At 40.5% G+C, this 6,000-nt stretch overlaps 1 protein-coding gene across 2 annotated transcripts in view; it reads right to left on the bottom strand.

The window, feature by feature from the left end:
• LOC136844857 (transcription factor SOX-4-like) overlaps positions 1-6,000 on the bottom strand; it is a 216,543-nt gene that overhangs the window by 153,355 nt on the left and 57,188 nt on the right. The window lies entirely within an intron of this gene.

Raw genomic sequence — 6,000 nt, 5'->3', positions numbered from 1 at the left:
CTTTATCGCGGGGCATCGGACGCAAATTGGAATTTACGACCAACCTTCCAAATGTTGAGAATTAAAATTCAACCTAGAAGTTTTTTCTCCATAAATGTCTTTTCATAAATTGGATGCATTTGCTGTTTACCTTTTTACACAAAGATTACTCCATGGGAGGTTTTAATGAGTGCTTACATGCAAGACTTTTTAAACGCTGCGTCAATATTTTCAAGGTTCTAAATTGTCATTGCTGTTTAACTTCCTACGCAGAAATAGGTCTCTGAATGGTTTTTAGTAAGACACTGATACTGAAGGCTTTTTACACGCTATGCTTTCAATGTCTTGTTAGAGTTCGTAAATTTCTTGTTGTATTAATGTACTGAAAACTTATGAAGATACATCTGTGTGTACATCTGACTGGATTTGTTCTTAAGTTTGTTCCTCACTCACCCTCGATGTGGGACCACCTTGACGTGGTGAGGGGGCTCTTGAACCCCTGGATTTGTTCCCGGGTTCCAGTCCAAGAGTCCCAGATATCAATACATACTAATATGGCTTAATTTTTGTGGAATTTTCCACTTTTGGTAAGATTTATTGGACCTGATAAATAGGAAAAGATGACTTAGCTGGGATTGGGTTTAAATCTAAAGCTAATATTATTATCTATCTCAGTAGATGAAACCTATTCACATGGAACAAGCACACAGGGGCCGGCCATTGACTTGAAATTCAAGCTTCCAAAGAATGTTGGTTTCAACCTTCCACCACAGACCCCACACTGCAGCCATAACTGATCATGATACAGAACCAGTGAATTTTTCATCTCCCTGGGGGAGACACGAACCCACGACACCTGAGTGGCATGCCACGGCGCTGACCACTATGCCAGCGGACCAACAATAGTGGGAACTGTGGTAGGATGATCAACTACCTGATAATGTTTGGACCTGAGAGATAGGACATTGATACCTCAAGGTTGGAACTATTCTGCAGGGCTGGGCCATGGGTTCCAGGAGTGGTCTGGTTCTGGGGATTAGAATCTTGGCATTTTGTCTGGTTTGCCCATATTATGATTTGGGTGGGGATGATTGTATTTTTGCAGTAGTCTCAGTCCCAACAAGCAGGTTTGGCTTACACTTAGGCCACCCTAACTGTGTTGTGCCATCCCATGTGGCATTGGGTAGGGGGCAGACATTTGGGATTCGGCTCCTACTGGTGCCATTGGTGTAAGAATAAACTCAATGAAAGGCTGATGATATCTTTTTAATATTTTCAGGTTTACTTAATTTTTATTTTACAATTATTCGATCTTTATAAGTAGTAGCAATAAAGAATCGAGTACCCCTGGACCCTCTGATGATACCGTTTTGGCACAGATGACGACCTCTGCACCCTCCTCTGACAACCTGAGTTTGGAAAAGGTTAGTAAACCTAGTGCAATTATATTGGAACCCTATGCCCCAGCATGGAGCAAAGGAAAATTGATCAGAGATGTATGTGAAATAGGGCCAGGTATATTTTAAGCCTCTTATGATAAATATTTGACCTTTATCTGGAAGATTCTAATTGTGATATTTTTAATATGTACAGAGACATTGTGAATTGCTGTGGTTGAGAGCCTAAGATACCATCTGAAGGTCGAGGGAAACTGATAGCAGAATCGGCCTCAGCAAAAGAAATTGAAAAATTAAATGCATCATCGCATCTTAGAGGAGTTAAAGTAGACTGCTCAGTACATGCTTTTTGTAATCATACCAAGGGAATGATATTTGCACCCTAGCTTCTGACGTACTCAGAAGAGAAACTTGTAACTGAATTAAAAGATCAAGGTGTGATTAGAGTTGAAAGAATGAAGAAGATCAGTGGAGACTTAGTTCCACTTCCCAGTTTAATTATTACATTTATTTCGACCCTCTTACCTAATGTAATAAAAGCAGCCCGGTTAAGTTTTAAGGTTAAGCAATATATCCCAAGACCAAAGAGATGTTTTCATTGTCAAGAATATGGATATATGTTATGGTTTTGTAGGCAGAAGCTACAAGACAAACCTTGCCACATGTGTTAGATGTAGTGAACAAGAGCATGGTGTATGTTATAAAGAAGCAAGATGTATACATTGTGGAGACACTCATCCATCTTCTTCACAGAAATGTGATGTGTACATGATGAAAAAAGAAATTCAGACATTAAGAGTAACTGAATATATCACATTTAGAGAAGCAAAAGAGAAAGTATTAAACCAGTATGTTAGACCAGGAGTGCCTCCATTGGCAATGAAAGGGAAGATCAGTGGCAACCCGTGCTCCTGCCTCTCTGGAGGCTGCGCCAGTGGTTTCTGGCAATCTTCAGAGGTTGTGCCAGTAGTTTCTGGTGCTCCTGCCTCTTCAGAGGCATTTCCAGTGATTTCTGACGCTTCTGCCTCTTTGTAGGCAGTGCCAGATGTACCTGGCACTCCTGCCTCTCTGGAGACTACATCGGCTATATCTGGTCTGTTGGCCTCTTTGGAGGCTGCACCAGCTGTGGCTGGCACTCCTGCTTCGTTGGAGGCTTTATTATCAGTATCTGGTGCTTGTGTCTCCCTGGAGCCTTACACCAGATGAATCTGGTACCCCTGACGCTCTGGAGGATGCACCAATTCTGTCTGACCATCACGCCCCTCCTCAAGCAGTGCCAGATTTGTCTGATACTCCTTAGATTGATAATTCTCTGTCAAAGATGCCAACAAAGGTGCCCAACACCAGTAATACTGGAGAGGCTGTGCCAGCTGCAGCAGGTTCCGCCTCCATGTCATCAACTCTGAAATGGAAGGTAGCCATAAGCACTCAGTCTCCCTCCGGAAAAAAGCAGGAGCAAGGCAGTAAAGTTAAATCACTGAAAAGGGGCTCCAGTTCAACGACCTCAAAATCTAGGTAAAATTCACTGATTTTCCCCAGTGGAACTGTCATGGATTAACAGCTAAATGGGAAGAGCTAACGTTGCTCACATTAGAAGCATCTCTTGTATGTAGCTTTGCAGAATACTATGAATAGTAATAATACATGTCCGTGTCCATGAGAGTATACAGCATATCATTCCCCTTATTACATTAACATAGGAAGCCATGAGGGTGTAGTTTTATGTTTTCAGTGACACCCCACAAAATCCTGTTAGTATCCAGCCAACACTGCACGTGACAGGTGTGCAAATTCATTTGCAAAGAAAATACACTGTATGCTCTCTGCCTACCACCTAGTGAAGTCTTCCTGGTTGATGAATTTAAAGCCTTTATTCAGCAGCAATCACGTCCCTTTGTTATTCTGGGAGATATGAATAGCAGAAACCGTCTTGTGGTGACATCATTGCCAATCAAAGATGAGATACCCTGTGTTCCATCATAGAAAGTGAAAATGTGGGATTCCTAAACATGGGGAAGTCTACACATTTTCATGTTCAAACAGCACATGGTCAGCAATCAACTTATCTATATGCAGTGATGACTGCCTTATTGACTTCAATTGGAGAATGATAAATGATAGACTTACCAGTGACCACTTTCCAATTGACTTAAGTGCATCATCTAATCTTCCATCTTCAAGGTTACTTAAATGGAACGTTGGTAAAGCTGATTGGGAAACATTCCTGGAACACATCTCAACAGATGATTCAGATGATGACTTTCCCTATGTAGATGATGCCCTTGAATTCTACAAAACAATAATATTCTTGGCTGGTCTTCAATCATTACCTAGGGCTTCAGGTATATTTATCCGCTGACCAGTTCCATGGTGGACTCGCAAATGACAGGAAACTCATAGAACTATGAAGTCAGGTTTCATCAGATCTCTCAGGCAAAAATGCGAGTATTACCATGTCGAATTTTGAAAAGCAAAAGCTCATATCCTCATGTAAATTAAAAAGACATGAAAGGAATCTTGGACAATTTTCACATCATTAAATTCAAAAACCCCTCAGACGTTAGTTTGTAAAAGATAGAAAAATAGCAGGCAAATTTACTCCTTGTCAACCTCCAGTTATCAAGATCAGTGATAGTGAAGTAGCAGATCCAAGGTTGGTGGCAAATGAGTTTGTTAATCATTCTGCTGATGTTGCAAAGAAAACTAATAACAGACCCTATTCTGCTCAAAGAAGGTTAATGGAACAGGTAGAAATTTATTTTAATCCATCAAGGAATGAATAATACAATGTACCTTTTACTATTAGGGTATTTGAATCAGCCTTGAGTAAGCGTAGTGAATCAGCTCTTGGCCTGATGATATATCATATTCACTGATTAAACATACCACTGAAAATACCAGATTCTTCATGTTAAACCTTATTACAAGAATTTTTCGAGAACATATCTTCCCTAAACTATGGGAGATGTTAAAATTACTGCCATTTGCGAAACCATGGAAAGAACCTTTCAAGACAGAGAATGATCATGCCATTGCACTGACATCATGTCTGCCTAAGATCATGGAAAAAATGGTGAATACTCGTTTGATGTGGTACTTGGAGAATGGTAAATATCTGTCAACTGCTGAGTGTGGTTTTCGAAGTATGTACTTCACAACTGATGTGTTGGTTCAAAAGGAATCTTCTATATGTAAAGCTTTTGCTAATAAACGTCACATCACTGTTTTCTTTGATCTTGAGAAGGCTTATGATACAACATGGAGATATGGCATACTGAGGGTTCTTTATCAATGTATCCTGAGAGGCAATTTCCCTCTTTTCAGCAAGGTTTTTTTAAAGAATAGGTTATTTCAGGTTCAAGTTGGAACAACAGTGCGGGATGTATTCAACCAAGAAGAAGGAGTTTCTCAAGGATGTGTTCTAAGTATACCCTCGTTCGCCTTAGCAATCAATGGGGTATCCAAAATAATTCCCCCAGACATAATTTGTGCTCTCTTTGTTGATGACCTTTCGATATCTTTTGCAGCAGTGAGATTGCAGTGGCTGAATGCCACCTTCAGCTCTGCATTGATAATTTAGCAAAGTCGGCTGAGATGAATGGTTTTAGGTTTTCAGCTAGTAGAACAGTAACCATGTACTTTTGCTGTATAAGAGGATTCCATCTTGAGCCAGATCTGTTCATACAGGAGCAGAGAATTCCATGTGTTGGTGAAACAAAATTTCTTGGGTTGATTTTTTATAGCAAACTGAATTGGATCCCATATCTGAAATATATCAAGACAAAATGCTTGAAAGCAATCACTGCGCTGAAAGTTCTGTCTCACACTTTGTGGGGTGCAGACAGAACTCAGATGTTGAGACTTGGTCTTTTCAAAATTGACTTATGGGTGTGAAGTGTAAACTTCAGCCTAATAGCCTTAAAATGCTTAATGCAATTCATCATGGAGGAGTAAGATTAACTACAGGAGCATTTAAGTCATCTCCCACTAAAAGCATGCTTGTAGATGCTGGAGAGATGCCTCTGGATCTTCATTACCAACGTCTGCTTGTTCGGAGCCAGTACAGGTTTCACAGGCTCCAGCATTTGTATCAGAAATGGAAGGCACTGGCAATTCTATGAAAATCACCCCAGGCAACCTCAACCATTCGCTTTTAGAGTAAAACATGTAACCCATCAATTAAACATCCCAAGGACAGCGATTTTACCAGATAGGTATTCAGTTAGCCTTCCCCCTGGAACCCTCCAGAGGTAAAATTTTGTAGCTATTTTAATTCAAAAAAAGCAGAAATGTCCAGTGAGGCAATGAAATCAGTATTTTTAGATCATTCCTCTCAATGCAGTAACTCTGTTGTAGTTTTCACAGATGGCTCAAAGTCAGATGCTGGAGTCGGCTCTGGAGTGGTCTTCCCTGATGTAGAAATAAGTGGAATGGCTGTTCTTTTAGTGAAAAGAAGAGGAAAAGAAGTAAATCTTTGCTGGGTACCTTCCCATGTTGGGGTGGTTGGGAGCGAGCAAGCTGATCAACTTCCTAAAGCAGCAGTCACCTCCCCAGAACCCAGATGTCTACTACCATATTGGGATGTATATCCTCTAGTAGATCAGAAAAACGAAAAGCTTTGGCA

This window comes from Macrobrachium rosenbergii, chromosome 13, assembly GCF_040412425.1.
Source record: "Macrobrachium rosenbergii isolate ZJJX-2024 chromosome 13, ASM4041242v1, whole genome shotgun sequence".
Lineage (NCBI taxonomy): Eukaryota > Metazoa > Arthropoda > Malacostraca > Decapoda > Palaemonidae > Macrobrachium > Macrobrachium rosenbergii.
Note: the sequence above shows the minus strand (reverse complement) of the source record. Positions and strands in the feature narration are given on the sequence as shown.